This window comes from Myotis daubentonii, chromosome 4, assembly GCF_963259705.1.
Source record: "Myotis daubentonii chromosome 4, mMyoDau2.1, whole genome shotgun sequence".
Classification (NCBI taxonomy): domain Eukaryota; kingdom Metazoa; phylum Chordata; class Mammalia; order Chiroptera; family Vespertilionidae; genus Myotis; species Myotis daubentonii.
In genome coordinates, this window is record NC_081843.1 from 78,629,386 (window position 1) to 78,644,927 (window position 15,542).

The 15,542-nt window shown below is 41.3% G+C and overlaps 1 protein-coding gene across 4 annotated transcripts in view; it reads left to right on the forward strand.

Annotated features, from left to right (window-relative positions):
- ZNF366 (zinc finger protein 366) overlaps window positions 1–15,542 on the forward strand; it is a 60,860-nt gene that overhangs the window by 16,183 nt on the left and 29,135 nt on the right. The window contains exon 1 of one of the 4 annotated variants that reach the window (XM_059694360.1): window positions 2,921–3,237. The exons of the other annotated variants lie outside the window; for them this stretch is intronic. The gene's annotated coding sequence lies outside the window, so the exon portion shown is untranslated. Of the gene's footprint in view, window positions 1–2,920; window positions 3,238–15,542 lie in introns of those variants that run through there. 4 annotated transcript variants of the gene reach the window in all.

The window sequence follows — 15,542 nt, forward strand, 5'->3', positions numbered from 1 at the left end:
TTCTGCTGCAGAACATATCTATATTTGTTCGCATTTGGAATGTTTTCTGTTACTCACCACCACATAAAATTGATAGGCCAGGAAAGCACACCAACTTCTTCTCTGGTTTTCACCATCCTTAGGAACTTGACCCCATCCATTAACAATATGCTTAGCACCTGAAAGTGGGTCCTAGAGGGGCAGGGATAAGGGTTCCTGTCAAGTTGGGGGTATGGTGGGTTCCCCTCAGCAGGTAGAGTATCCCAGAAACTTGGAGAGGATAAAGGCAAGGAAGAGGGGGAGGAGAAAGGCGAGGGGAGAAGGGAGATGAGGAATGGGAAATGGTATCCGGAGACAGTGGGGAGCCAGTACAGCCAAGGGAATAAATCACAATATGACTTAAAAAGGCTTGGAGGAAGAACTCAGAACTAATTTACTGAAAAAACCAGTTGTTAAAGAAGTACTTTTAAAAAAATCAGTTATATTTTCCTATCCATTAAAATACACAAAGTACTTTGTCAGAAGCACAGCTAGCTATAGCCTTAGGCAAATCGTTTAACCTTGCTTTTTTCCCAGCCATCAGACATGAACTCAAGTCCTGCTCTGCCTAATGGAGTGTAAAATCTGCAAAACTCCTTGAAGGTAGACAGTGCGATTTAAGTATTATGTATCATTAAATAAAATGCCTGTTTAGGATGGGAACTCTCCATTAGCATTATATGTACCTGAACTAGCAGTCAACACCTGGTAGAGTTGGTTGTCAAAATGTTTTTGACAGAAAAGTGTGGGGCGCGGTTACGGTGTTTTGACCAGGTTCAAGCCTCGGACTAATGAAAGGACAGGGTCCTCTCATTGCCACGTGCAAGTCCCAGCTGGAGGGCAGGGCCCACCCAGCACAATTATAGCCAACGGCTGTGGTTGTAAGCTTACACCTATGGTCCAAACACGTAACCCCACGTGCCTTGTGCTAGAGTTCAGGTGCATGTAGTTGAGTAGGGTTGAAACTCACGAGAATGCTGTAAACAACGTGATCACACCCCTACTTTGCCTCGTGGCATCTGCTATAAAATAAAGACACGGCTTGTGGGCGCTGGCGCTGTCTCCTCATCAGGGAGCATCGTCCCACCGAGACGCAGCTTTCATTCTCATATCTGTCTTTCCTTAATCCTTTCACCCCCCCCCCCACTCAGTTTACCTTTGGCCGCAACAGAAGAGACCCAGGTGTTGATCACTTAAAATAGAAAATAAAAGAACAAAGAAACAAGTCTAGGCAGTAAAAAATGACATGCACCATTAAGGCACTGGCTTGGTTCCGAGAGAGATTCCTGAGCTAAAGAAGACCTCTTTTACTGGAATGGAAAAATATAGGGCCAGGAAATTGCTCAGAGGTCTTCAGTCTTTTCCTGTGCCCACTCAGAAGCACTGTGTGTCGGCTACTGTTTTGGATCCGAATCTCAGTTTTAGAAATAGCCTGAGTTGTGTCCTTGGAAAGGGAGAGGGTTGTGTAGTATATTGTGTGTGGTGGGGATGGAAGAGGGAGTAGAGGGAGGATGTTGGAAGGAGCATTTGGATGCTCTCTGGAACCAAACTGCTTCCTGGGGCCTCACAGACAGTTGCAGAAATGAGCTGAGAGGTTAAGCAGTTGGTCAGGGCTTAGGGAGCCTCCAAGTCTCCTGAACTGGCTCCAAGGTGGTGCCAAGTCTGTCCCCCTATGAACACAGGCCAACTCTGCATGTTCACGCTTGATGGCTGGGTTCAAGCACACCTATTTTTCAGGTGCATAAGCTGAGCCTCAATATTTCTATAGTTATCGAGCAACCACTTCCTGGCAGGCACTGTGTTAGGCACTGGGAATATATCAGGGAACAAAAGACAATGTAGAAAGGCGAGAGCGATTAGGGAGTGCTGGGTGGGGGGAAGCAGGGTTAGGGTAGCCCCGCTGAAAAGGTGATATTGAGCAAAAACTTGAAGGAAGCAAAGAAGAGAGCCATGTAGGTATCTTGGGGAAGAGCTATGCAAGCAGAAAGAACAGCGGGTGTAAAGGACCTGAGGAGCCCAATGCCTGGTGTGTGTATGAAACCACGAAAGGCCAGAGGGGTTGGAATAGAGTAAGCAAGGGAGATTGTGGTCGGGTATGAGGTCAGAGAGGTAACTATCTCACGGAAAGCCTTGTAGGCTAGTGGGTGGACTTTGGTTTTACTCAAAAATAGAAAATTGTTGGAGGGTTTTAGGCAGGGGAGTGACAAGTTGCGACTTACATTTTAATGAAATCAATTTGACTATTCTGTTGAGTAGGCTAAGAGGAGCCAAGGGTGGAAGTAAGAAGAAGAATTAGGAGGCTATTAGGAAGTGATTTTCTACCTATTTCAGAGGAAAAGCCAAAATTCCTGGAAGAAGGTTGTGGCTTGGACCAAGGTAGGGGCAATGAGGTGGTAAGAAATGGTTGGATTCTAGATAGACAATGGAAACAGAACCCATTGCTAATGGATATACTGGAGTACTCAGGTGCTCTGTTGAGTATGTAAGTGAGCTGTGAAAGAATGGTGATGAGGGGTGTTCCCTCTCCATTCAAGAGTAGTAAAGGAAGAAGAGCCAGGATTCTTGATACTTCATCCCTTGTCCTTTCTGTTCATTGAGGGCCTATTATGTGCCAGGCACTGTGCTGGGAGACAATAGTGAATGTGAACTAACAGGCTTGCTGCCCTCATGGAGCAAACAGTGTACAAAGGGAGCCAGACATTCAGTAAATAATCACACAAATAAATGTAAAGTGAGCGCTCTGATACACACTGAGTGGCAAAATTGGTATATCTGCCCTGGTCAGGCGGTGCTGAGGAAGGGACACTTGAGCTCAGGAATCTGAATAAATAGGTGTCAACCAGGCAAAGAAGGCAGAGGGAGAGGAGTAGTGTTCTAGGGGATGGGAATGGCATGTCTGGAGGTTCTTAAGGGAGGGGGAGCATACTCTGGATGAGGAACTGAAAGAAGGCCATATGAGTAAAATGCAGAAAGCTTGGGGAACATGGGCAAGATGCAGCTGGAGAAATGGATGAGAGTCAGACTGTGCCGGGCTTGTGGGCCATGTTTAAATTTTGAACTTCACCCTGACACCACTGAGAAAATATTGGAGGCCTTCAGGCAGGGGAATGACATGGTCACATGTGCTGTGGAGAAGCTCACTACGCTGCTTTGAAGAGAAAAGATTGCAGCAAGAGTGTGATGAGGAAGACCGCTGATGAGACAAATTCAGCAGCACAGGTGAGATCATGGTTGCTTGGACCGTAGAGTTGGTGAGGATGAATGTAGAGATTCTGAGACGGACTTTATAAGTTGGTTTGGGATTGGCCATGAGGGTTAATGAGTTCAAGAATAATTGCTTGTGTTTTATTTATACTATTTATATGCAATCAAGCCACAGAAGTTAGACAATTTATTTTTCAACAAATCTTTAAAATAAGATTTACTCTTGGATTATTTTGTTGGAGTCCAGCCTTACTGAAAACAGGAGGTGGGATAGATGACCTCCCCCAGTCCTCTCCAGTCTCATGGCCTGGTTGTATAATAAATTGATGGAATCCTTCATCAAAAACAATCTCTACACCAGCGTTGTTCAATAGAAACATAATATAATGCATGCCATAAATGTAATTTTATGTTTTCCAGTAGTTATGTTACAAAAGTAAAAAGTAAAAAGAAACTGGTGAACTTAATTTGAATAATCCATTTTATGTAAACTCAATAAATAAAAAGATTGTTTAAATGTGTAATCAATACAATAATTGTTAATGAGGTATTTTACTTTTTAAAATCCAGTGTGCCTTTTACATGCACAGCATGTCTCAATTCAGATCAGCCATATCTGATGTGCTCAAAGCTACATGTGGCTAGTGAGTACTAAATTGGACAGCACACCTCTAAACCATCAAAGTAGCCATGTACAAAGCACTGGAAATATAGGTCCTTCTATATTTAAAAGATAAGTATACTTTAAATGGAACCTCTTAAATCAGAATGTTTGACCTGTCACCAAGAATTAGAGAGTAGGTACTCATTCTCACTCCCAAAGGAAGATCATTGTTAGTATCCGGATAAAATAGTGTCTACAAAGAGAGAGAACAGGGCTCAGTCTGAGAACGTTTTCCTTTTGCATTTTCATCAGCCTAAGGAGTACTGGGTTTGCAGTACCAACATATGGCACAAATTTAATTTTAAGGAAAATTTGGCACACTCAACACGTTAAACCATGCTTCTTTCCATACATGTTACTTGGCTATAGTAGTGGTAATACAGTGCCAGGTTTTCTTTAATGTCAGGCATTTTAAGAAATGATTTCTCTGAATTTAAAATTATACACACAAAAAATAAATGGAAATGCTACTGAGGTGTTTCTGAATAAAATAAATTTGACCCCTGGGGGGAAATGAGGCAATAGCTTACCAGAGGCCATGGTAGACTGTTGGTTGATGTTCAAAAATCAACAGAATGCTATTTTAATTTCTAGGCAACATATTGTGATTCCATAGTGCATTAACCAGATTATCTGCAAATAATATTCAATTTTCCTTGAGGACTCTTCCTGTTTGTTGATAGAGCCATTTTAAATTAGCCTCACCATTTCTTCACTCAGCACAATTAACATGAAAACTTGAAGAGGCCATTTCCCAAATACCCCATTAAATAATATTATTAAATGTATCCTTTTATAAGAAACTCAGAGAAAGTTAATAATGTAACACAATCAGCCTGTTGCTGGTTGGAGGAGGAGGAGGAGGAGGAGGAGGAGGAGGAGGAGGAGGAGGAGGAGGAAGAGGAGGAGAAGGAAAAGGAGAAAGGAATAGAAAATAGGCTATTGAAAAGCATTTTTTCTAACCCTTCCAAGGAAATATTCTTTGCTCAGAATCCTCTAGATATAGTATTGTAGCATTCAGACTCTCAGAACAGGCCCATGGATATCTTAATTGGCTTTTCCTCATCACCTCATCAATTTGTCACACAACACTAATTCAGTTTAGATCCTGCTGTTTCTGCACACTTTAACATTGATTTGGAAAATGTCCCTCACACTTTGGTTTTGGTCTCTATTCCTGAAATGTCATTTGCTTAGGATGATTTAGTTTCACGAATGGATTTATCCCCAGTGTGGTTTGCCTTCGATGAGCCTCAGATCTTGTATACTTCACTCCAGACATTGTTGCAAAAGAAGTGTTTGTGAGGCTGCTTCCATCTTTCCCCCTAAATATATATACAGCTGACTTTTGAACGATGTGGGGGTTAAGGGTGCTAGCACCCTGGCCCTGTGCAGTTGAAAACCCTCATATAACCTTTGACTCCCCCCAAAACTTGACTACTAAGAGCCTACTGTGGACTGGAAGCCTTATCGATGACATAAACAATCAACACATATTTTGTATGTTATATGTATTATATACTGTATTCTTACAATAAAAGAAAATTAAAGGAGAGAAAATGTTATGGAAAAAATCTTAAGGAAAAGAAATACCTTTACTATATTTATTGAAAAAAATCCACCTGTAAGTGGACCACTACAGTTCAAGTCTGCTGATAGAGGGTTAACTGAAAATATTTCTTTCTCCCTTTGTCCAAATTCTGAGTTGAAATCTTGGTTCTATTTGTATATGCTGTTTTCATACACTTTAAATCTGAAATTCAGTCCAATCCTTTTCTCCATTATCATTCTCTCCAGTCATCTGAAATGTCTTAAGCAGGTGTAGGTTTATAGAGAGAGATTACACACACCACCACACATATGCACATCTTAAATATGCCAGATATAATTCTGCATGTTTTGTCAAAACATTTCCATTACTGGTAATGACATGAGGATTGGGTGTCAGGTGTTACTTGAAACTATCCAAAAGGATTTTTAAAAATTTGTCTTTAGAATTGTTCCTGTGCCTTGCCTTCTGATGGCTTTTGCTCTGTTTTTCCACTTTAAGTAGTTACTTTTGTGATTGATTTGTAGAAGCTCACAGATATCAAATAATACTATCTCTTTGCTGTATGTTGCAAACATTTCTCCAGTTTGCCATTTCATTTTTAATTTTATGTAGTTTTTAAACGCAGGGATTTTTTTCCTTATATAATCAAGCTATTCAACTTTGATACATTCTCATTTTCAGCCAAGCGTTTTTGAAAGGTCACATATTTAAGGCAAAGACACATGAAAGCCCTCACAGCCGGTGAGCTGGAGCTGTGGGCTTTGAATGAAGCTGATACCATGTTCGCCACCACACTGTTGAAACTACTGGGCTGGCGTTAGGTCAGGGAGAAAGGACTTACACTCATCCCAACAAGAAAAAGCCCGTCTGAAACTAGAAGAATGGACGCAGGAGGAGGGTCTCTTGGGAGGAAGGTGGTGTGCAGAGGGATGGCGATGACACTTATGTGTGTGTTTATAAGAGTCATTTATGTGACTAGAATGGGATGACTATTCTGTAACCTTTTCCAAGTTCCTGAGCTTTGGGCTGATTTCAGGGGATTTCTGGGGGTCAATTCCTTCCCAGACTTGGTCAGTCTGAATGATTCAGTGACTGGGGTCCCCTGGTGTAGGGGAACCCTTTTAGGTGCCAGCAGTGTGGCAAGGAGATGCCACAGCTATGACCAGTTCCCTGACAGATGCCACCATCATACATGCCTGGAAGTACAAGGATCTTTCACATGCTCCATCTTGCTTTTTTTTTTACAGCAACTATGTGAAGCAAGTAGGATATGCCAAGGTTTCTTATTCTCCTTTTTACAGGGTAGAATTAAATAGAATTTCAAATTTAACTGACTTTCCAAGCTCACTTAGTAGTGAGTTATGAAGCGAGGTGAGGTGTGCAGTCCACTAGAAGGGGGCAGTGTGGCTAATGGAAGGTGTACGGGCTGAGAAATTGGGCACATCTGGGGTGAAATGCCACCTCAGCCACTCATTTGCTCTTTGACCTCAAGCAAGTAACTTCCCCTCTGAGCTTCTCTTTCTCATCTCTAAAATGGAACAATGGCACCTTTCTTGCAAGATTGATGTAAGGATTAAAGATAATGCTCCATTTTCTTAACTTCTTTGATTTTGTTGGTGTGTTTTTGAGCGCCTCCTTGAAACGTGCATGGAAGGAGTGGCAAAGAAGAAATAGGAGAGCATGGCGAGTCCTGCACAGGACCTGGCACAGAGCAGATACTGCAAAAAATGTAACTCCTCCCCCATCCTGCCAACCTACAAACTCCTGAGGGCTGAGCTGCACCTGTAAGCTTTCCTCGGAAGGATCCTTGGGTGTTTTATAATCCCACTCATTCAAAAGCCCTTTCCCATCACAACATTCAGAGTGTTGCTAGCACTGAGGGATATGGTTATTTTAAAACCTCAGTTATTTACTCAGTAGGCTATTGTATTTGCAGGCTCAATGAGTGTTTGCAATAACTCATATGTAAATATAAAAGATCTTGAAAGAAGGTTATTGAAATAGAAGAGTCTAGCAACAGGCCTCAAAAGAGAGCTTAGTGTCATGGCTAAGAGTTAGCAAACTATAGGCACAAGGCCAAAACCAGTCCATAGCCTGTTTTTGTAAGTAAAGTTTTATTGAAACACAGACACTCCCACTGTTTACATAGCTACCACGACTGCTTTCATTTCAATAGCAGGGTTGAGTAGTTGCAGCAGGGACTGTAGGCCTCACAAAGCCAAAAAATACTTACTCTCTGACCCTTTACAGTTAAAGATTGCTAAACCCTGGCTAAGAGCTGGCACCTTTAGGCTATGTGACTTTAGACAAATCATTTATACCCATTGTTCCTCAAATTCCTTACCTGTAAAATAGGGATGATAGCAGTGGAAAGAGAGAATCCATGTAAAAGCCGTGCATATGGTGAATCCTCAGTCAATGATAGCTGCCACAATTACTACGAATACCATTGATTTTTAGCAAAGCCCATTAGGCAAAACACTCACCCTGAACCAGGAACAAAAACCTGATTGTTCAACCCCAGTTTCAAAGGTTCCTCCCTGTGGATAGCAATAGTAGCTAGATCCTTTTCTGCCACAATCATGTTTTCTTAGGGTCAGCCACTTCAATGCCATTGGCTCAGAGTCCAGGATTTTATAAGTGTACTCTACCTTTCTCCCACACTTAATGCAGACATTTGGATTAGTGTCATCGAATATTTTCCAATAGTTTGTGTACCCTATCTGGGAGAGTGGAAAATTGAATGCGGCGTTGTGTTGGAATTAAATGTGAAAAGAACCAGCTGCTTCTTTCTAAAAGTATGAGCTAGATATTCCAAAAGATGTGAACCTTCAATCAAAGTATAAGGGAAGATTTTACATTTAGTTGTTTATTTTGGGGGGAAAAAACTTTTTAAAGAAAACCAACCTTGATAGATGGCATTGAAAGCTATTAAGGAAGCTGAAATTATAGCAGCCCCACTTTGCCTCCTAAATATAGTGGGGAATGCTTTCTCAATGTAAAGAAGAAGTCTTGTACGACAGTGCAATCAGCATATGGAGGTGATTTCCAAGAGAGAAGTGAAAAGAAAAAAAAATCCCACAGCTCAACCTTTCAGAAGTATCATAGTCATGCAGCAAGAACACCATCCTGACCCTCTTCCTCATTGCTAAGCATTGTAGGCAGGGCCTTGAGGGCGGGGGGGGGGGGGTGTGGAGGCTTGGGAAGAGGAAAAGCGGGGGGAAGGGTCTCCAGTCTAAGACTCATATGCACACAAATGATGCACCAGTGGTACCCCCACCACTCCTAGAGTACAGCATGACCTGTCCAGGAACCTTCCCTTTGTGGTTTGCCTGGACCCCAAAATAGCCATTTCCATGAGCTGTGCTTCATCAACTCAGCCTTGGCATGGAGGAGAATCTTCTCACCCCCACACCCCTCACTGGTAGCCTGGTGGGAAAGGCAGGGGTGAGTGCAAGTCACAGGGTTTTTTTTCCCATCAGAATCCCTTCTCTTCCATCTCGTGCCCATTCATGCTCCCCTTAGTGTATAGGTCCTGTCATTTACATTCAACAGAGCTTTACTGCGCACCTTTCTAAAGTAGTTCTTAACCTTGGGTGGCCATGATAATCACCTACAGAGCTTTTAAAATGCACCAATTCCTAGGCCTCCATCCCCAGAGATCCTGATGAAATTTACATCTGGGGAGGCACCTAGGCATCACAGCGTGTGTGTGTGTGTGTGTGTGTGTGTGTGTGACGAGGGTGGGGCAGTGTGGTATGTTGAAAACTTCTCCGGTGATTCTAATGTACTGACCTACTATATTTGGGTCATTCTTCTAGGTGGGTACAACAGTGAATAGCATAGGCAAGGTACTTGGTCACATAGAGTTCATGGTCTAGTAGAGCAAGACAGAGAATAAATAAATGAATGGCCAAGATATGTTGTGATAGTGCTACCAGGAAAATAAAAGTTGGGGCTGTAAAAGAAAGAGCTGGAAGATGGGGAGATTAGTAACTTTAGATTGCATAATTTCAGACAGAGTGGCCAGGCCATCTTTGTTGTGGGGTCATACTTTCCTTCTTTGCTCATGAGCTCTGTTAGCACTCAGATCTAGCAACAGGCTGTGATCAGAGGCCTGCTCTTTGTTCACTGTTCCCTAAACCAAGTTTCTACAGGCTGATGAAACATGGCAGACCCTCCCTGATTGGATAGCCCAGATTACCACTGTAACCAGGAGCCACCTCACGTGGCATGCCTTACCCTCAGTGCTCTAATTCAAGAATGCCCCCATCCTCTTTCCCTTTGACCTCAGTGGCCACTTCACTCTAAAGTGATATCCTATTGTCAGCATCATTTATTGAACACAATTTGCTGGCTTGTCATAATGATAACAGTAAAAGCAGATTGAACTATACTTAATATGTACAGGCACTCTTCAAGATACATTGTCTCATTTAATCCACTGCAAAGGGGGAATTATCAGCCTCATCAATTGGAAACCAAGCCTCTGAAGGTTAAGAGAGTTATGACATGGCTTACCTTTTTAGACCTTCTAGGTTCTCTCCAACTCAGAGGATCTGTTATTTTGTGGTCTCTAGCTCATTTCCTCAACTAGGTGGCAAGCTCCCTGAGGAAAGGTATTGTATCTTATACATCTTTGCAGGAGTCTCTTCTCTCCTCACCCCCATAAGCCTTGTTTGTGTTGGGTAATAAGCCAATCAGAGAGCCACCTGTGGAGGCAGCCTGGCTGTCACTCCTGAGTACCTTCCAGGCCCGCAGGCCTGTGTTGTTGCTCATAGGCTTGGGCACTCTCTCCTTCACGTTCAAGGCTGCCCAGTGGGGTCCTCACCACTAAGGGGCCCCAAAGTAACTCACAGGCATTTATAAATGGTTCCTGTGGGCATTTGCCCCAAGTCCTGTCCCACTGAAAATCCAAAAGGAACAATTATTTTACACGTTCCTTCTTTTTGTTAGTTTGTTTTGCTAATTAAATTTTTTTAAAAACTGAGATTAAAACAGCAAATAAAGAAATCATTGCAATTCCTAGACTAAGGATCATTATTCCATAAGGCAGAGTTGTGCTACTTATGATATTAGGAGGGGCTATATCTTTGAAGATAATTCCCTTTTCTTCAGGGTTATTGAGGTATAATTGACAAATAAAATTGTAGGATATTTAAAGTGTACAACATGATGTTTTGATACACATATGCATTATGAAAATATGCCCCTATCTAGTTAACACATCCATCACCTCACATATTCCCCCTCCATGTTTTTGGTGAGAACATTTAAATTTTTCTCTCTTAGCAAATTTCAATTATACAATGTAGTGTTATCAACTATAGTCACCATGTTATACATTAGGTCCTCAGACCTTATTCATATTAAACTGAGTTTGTACCCTTTTATCGACCTATTCCTATCCGCCCCCCCCCCTCCGGTAACCACTTCTTTTCTCTCTGTTTCTATGAGTTTAACTTTTGAAAAAATTCCACATATAAGTGATATATGCAGTATTTGTCTTTCTCTGTTTGGCTTGTTTCACTTAGTAAAATGCCCTCAAGGTCCATCCATCTTGTTGCAAGTAACAGGATTTCCTTCTTTTTTAAGGCTGAATAATATTCCATTATATTATTCCATTATATTATACACACAATCACACACACACACACACACCATCACATTTTCTTTATCTAGTCACCCATTGATGGACACTTAGGCTGTTTCTATACCTTGGCTATGGTGGAATAATGCTGCAATGAGCATGAGAGCACAGATATCTCTTTGAGATAATGATTTCATTTCCTTTGGATGTATACCCAGAAGTGGGATTACCAGATCATACGGTAGTTCTACTTTCAATTTCTTGAGAAACCTCTATACTGTTTTCCAGAGTGTCTGTAATTCTATTTTGTTACTATAACACACACACACAAAGAATATAGCAACACTTGTGAGTGTGTGTGTGCATGTAGGTGTGTTTATGTTTGAGACAGAGAGGAAGAAAGCAAGGATATGAATGTAGTTATACCTCCCTGAAGGAAGTTAATGTAGAAATTGAGATGTTACATAAGCTTCATTTATGAATTTGGATATCCCTTTCCTGCCTGATGTCCTTGTTGATTTTCAGTTAAGTGCCTATGGAAGAACATAAAACTGTCTAAACAAAAGTCCTGTGATTACTTCCATTTTAGTTAAAACCTCAAGGGTTTAATCCTCACTGGCATTTTCTCCTCTTCCTTCTCCTTTCTTCCTGTGCCTTCCAAGGAGAAACCAGCCCTCCAAAGAGGCTTTTGGGCTGATCCGCCTCTGCAGCTGTCCTGCCCGGCTCAGTGCAGGAGCTTGACAGCAGATGTGTAGCCCTTTGCCAAAGCCGAGCCTTTTCACTGGCCTTTGCTCCCTTCTGAGACAGGGAGCAATGGACACCAAGGAGTCCTAATCTCATAACCTCTTAATGCTGAAAACCCAGATCTCATGGGTTGGAGGTTGATCTCCAATCCCAGGAAATGCTCTATTAACATGTGAATCCAACATAATGTTCACAGCGATAAAGAAAACACAGTGATCGTGTTTGCTACTGCAAGTTTCTCCCTGTGGAAAATTAATTCATACTAATTCTGAACTGCCAACCAATGATTATATTAACTTACCAGATGGAAATGCAGCCTAAATTCACATGTGCTCTTAAAGCCACAGACAAATCTGTTTTTAAAAGCAAATATAGCAGTGCATACCAACTGAATCCCAACCAGGCAACAGCTCTGTACTGAGTATCTTGATGGTGATCAGTATCTTGCAAGATGCAATGAGAGATAGAAGAGTGTGGATCTCACGATGGAGGGAGCTTATGTGCTGGTTGGAAAAACAACCTAACCATGAAATAACCAGAGTGGCATACAGGGGAAAACACTGTGTTTAACCAGGATTCTGTGAGATGCTGCAATAGGATTCGAGAGAAAAGAGAGATAATTGGGCATAAGACTAGGGAGGGAAGGCTTTCAGGAAGAAGCTGAATTTGAGTTCATCTTGAAAGAATGGGATGGATCAATGGAAAGAATATTCCTAAAAGTAGGCCAATCTAGACAGAGGCAACGAGGCATGAACTGAATAATGAAAGCTTGGGGTTAAGAAGACTTTAGAGAGAAGGGGACTTTGAAGGTCAGGGCGAGGAGTTTTCACTTGATTTGCTTTGTGTTTCAGGTGGATTTTGTTTTTAGCTACAAGCCCCAGAACTCTGAATACATTTTCTTAACCAAATTCTTAAGTAAAGGATTCATTTTCTTAAATAAGGAAACCAGTACCAAGTGGGTACAGTAGCTCCATGTTGACACGTTCCCTCTTCCCTTCTACCATACCTTGTGGGAGGCATTGTCAGTAACTGTGCTGCTTCCCAGCCCCAATATGATGGTGCCACCCCCAGCCTCATATCCACATTCCAAGCAGAAAAAAGAAAGACAGGAAAGGAGAAGCAGGTGGTTTCTGCATTAGGAATGCAAAAGCTTTCTCAGAAAGCACTAACAGTCTTCTGCTTGCATCTCACTGGCCAGAACTGTGGCAAAGTGCAACCCCTAACTGAAAGGATGTCTGGGAAAGCTAGTGTTTTTGCTGGGACATTCTCACCACAAATAAATCAGGGTTCTGTTTCTTAAGGGAGAAGGGGGAACAAATATTGAAACAGCAATTAGCAATATTAACACTATGTACAGCAGCATTCTCTACACACTATTATTGCAGGTTCCTGAATAGAGTTGTCTTAGAAAGAGTGGTGAATTTTTAGAAAATGGATTTGGCATTGGTATTTGAGGGATTTGGAAGGAAGGAGAAGAAAGATCTGGAAGAGTGGTTGGAAACTGGTGAAAATAATCTAGGGGGTGAAATAGTAGCCACTTGAATGAGCGATCTGGATATGGGAATGGGAAGAAGGAGAGAAGCTAATAGTCATTTCCAAGAAACAATGAACAAGATTTTGTAAAAACCATCCAAGACTGAATGGTCAAGGTGGAAGGTGTTGGCAAAGTGACTCTTTGGTCCTTTTTTGTTTTTCTATGCATAACGTTAACATTTGGAGTGAATGGAAGAGAACATACTAGAAAAAGAAATTGATAAAGGACAATCTAAGAATCAGAGACATATTGAAGCAATAATGAATCCTAGAGTATAATTATATTTTAACATAATATGCATCTGAGGTACAAAAAAGGGATGAGTTAGGTGCGAAGTTAGGGGTACTAATATGAATATGCTCCTTCGTGGGAATGTGAGCATTGCTTTCCAGGGCCATGCTCTAAACACAACACATGGGATAGCCTGTAGACTACATCTATGTTTAAAAGCAAGATGAACCAGCTCTGAAAACAAATTATATTCCTTTTGATGACTAATCCTAAACAAACAAAAATGCATTCTCCCTATTTGTTAGAAGGAAAGCAGAAAGGGAGGAGTTTTATCTGCTAGTTATTGTTAAAGAACAGAAAATCATTTTAACACTAAAAAATTACTATAATTTGAAAACTCTTCTTAAAAATGGAAGTGTCAGTCATTGTACATGGCATTAAAGACACAGAAAAGTTTAGGTTTTGTGCTTTGACATTTTATGACTCTGCAGTGTCACAAATAGGTTTGGACTTTTATTTTAGAAAGAAACCTTTAAACAACCCAACTACCTTAGGACCCTAGGGGAAGACCTGACATGGTCTCAAATCCAACAGTCTCATTCTTAGCATCCCAGAGTTTCTCATCAGTACTGGGGAAGTAGTCAAGGAAAAGTTCAGGGATGGGTAGAACAGAGAAACTGGATTAGTTGTATTTGCCATGTGTGTTCTGTAATGTGTAATTATTGTGATTCTTCAGATCAGATTCATGATTGTCTGAATTTTCAAGGTTGAAAGTCATTTATTTTTGACTTACACACACCTGGCTTTCCTAATTCAGTTTACTCAGTTGTCAAGTCACCGAAGTCTCCTTCTGTTCTACAGAACACACTGGTAGGGGGAAGGGGACGTTTCCCTTGCTTGTCTCACTTTCACAGCTATTGCTTCATCTGTTTTATGTTGTTCTAATCTAGGTTTTAATGACAAAATGGGGGGAAATAGTATCTTGAAAGAAAATATTTTATGTGAAAGAAATGTCATTCTTCTTGTTCTCTCATATTCAGCAAATCAACATACCTATTCAAGATTCCTCTAGTACAGCTCTTAGGACTTTTTCTGCACACCTGCTTGTCACTTCTTCTTCCAGTTGGTGAGTTCCTGAGGCCAATGTATGGCTTATTCGACACTGTCTTCCTGATGCCCAGCACAGTGCAGGCACAGAGGAGGCAGCTGAAGTGGAGGCAGGTGAATGCCTTTGTGGAGGCTCCTGCTAGTCAGAGTCTTTTCAGGTACTTATGCTTTTTTCCCTGATGATATAAGCATGGGTCATAAGGCTGCATGCCCAATGTACACACTAGAGTGAACTCTGCCAGGGGCACCAAAGACCTTTGGCAAAGAAATGCTTCAAGAGAATTCTTTAAAAAAAGCGAACCTAAAACTAATTTTGTCTAAATGTTTGCTGTTTGAAAGCCAATATAGATTTTTTTTTAAAATACAAGTATTTGAATAGTTAAGTCAGCCAGTGTACAAAAGTCTAAGTTGAAAGGGTATAAAATTACAAGTCTCCATCCAGGCAACTGGACACGCTCCTATAGAGTATGAAGTTGGTAACTCGGCTACTGGGCTCCCAGACTTCCTCTCTCAGCCATACGGTGTTCCAGCCCAGAGACAACCAATATTACCAGATTCTTGTGTGTGTTTGTTTTTCCAGAGATAGGCTATGTGCCCATATACATGAGGAGCTCAGTACATATATTTTATAAGTATATATATTTTCCAAGAATGATTTTAGTGAACAGAATCAATAGAAAAAAAATCAACATAAAGTAGGTCAATCAAGATCTTAAGCTATAAAGTGCAAGGGAGAAAAAGTATCCAAGATGAAGAGCGATTACTCATCAGAAGGCAGAAATAGAGCAGGAATTCTTTCTACATTAAAAAAAAAAGGTGAGATCATAGATCCATCTGGTCATTAGGGTGGGCATTTCCATGAAGCCAATGGACATTGCCTAGAGGGTAATTGGAGAAC